The following is a 947-nucleotide window of genomic DNA, read 5'->3' on the forward strand; positions in this document are numbered from 1 at the left end:
ATAGAAAGAGAGAAAAAAAGGAGACAGAAGGAGACAGAAGGAGACAAAAGGAGAGAGAGAAAGAGAGAAAGACAGGAGAGAGAGAAAGAGAAATAATATAAGGAAACAGAAAAAGAGATAGAAGGAGACAGAAGGAGACAAAAGGAGACAGAAAAGGAGACAGAAAAGGAGACAGAAGGAGACAAAGAAAGAAGAAAAGGAGACAAAAAAAAGAGGAGACAAAAGAAAAAACAAAAGGAGACAGTATATACCCCTGCTGCTGCAGCAGCAGAAAGAAAGCGAGCGGCTGCAGCAATACAGGAAAGGAGACAGTAAATAAACAAATAAATAAATAAATAAATAAATAAATAAATAAATAAATAAATAAATAAATAAATAAATATAAATATAAATATTTAAAATAAATAAAAAGAAAATAAACACAAAGGATAAGCTAAAACATTGGGGGGCCCCTCCTGCCTGGGGGCCCCCAGAGCCCCCACAGCCCCAGCAGCAGCAGCAGCAGCAGCAGCAGCAGCAGCAGCAACAGCAGCTGCAGCAGCAGATGCATGCATCGTATGAAGTATAAATTTGAGGTGTATAGGCAACTATACGAGTTGCTGCATGCGTGGGGCTTTATACAGCTGTATATACACCCGAGGATGCATGCATGCATGCGTATACATACAGAGATTTTGCTCTGGCTAGCTGTACTTAGTCACAGCTAGTTGTAGGCAACTGCAGCTAGCTATACCTCACCGCAGCTAGCTGCAACCAGCCGCAGCTAGCTGCAGCTAGCTGTAGCTAGCCGCAGCTAGCTGTAACTAGCCGCAGCTAGCTGTAACTAGCCGCAGCTAGCTGCAACTAGCTGCAGCTAGCTGCGACTAGCTGCAGCTAGCTGCAGCTAGCTATACCCCACCGCAGCTAGCTGCAACTAGCTGCAGCTAGCTATGGCTAGCTAGCTGGTG

This window comes from Eimeria mitis, genomic scaffold (assembly GCF_000499745.2).
Source record: "Eimeria mitis Houghton genomic scaffold, Emh_scaff2128, whole genome shotgun sequence".
Lineage (NCBI taxonomy): Eukaryota > Apicomplexa > Conoidasida > Eucoccidiorida > Eimeriidae > Eimeria > Eimeria mitis.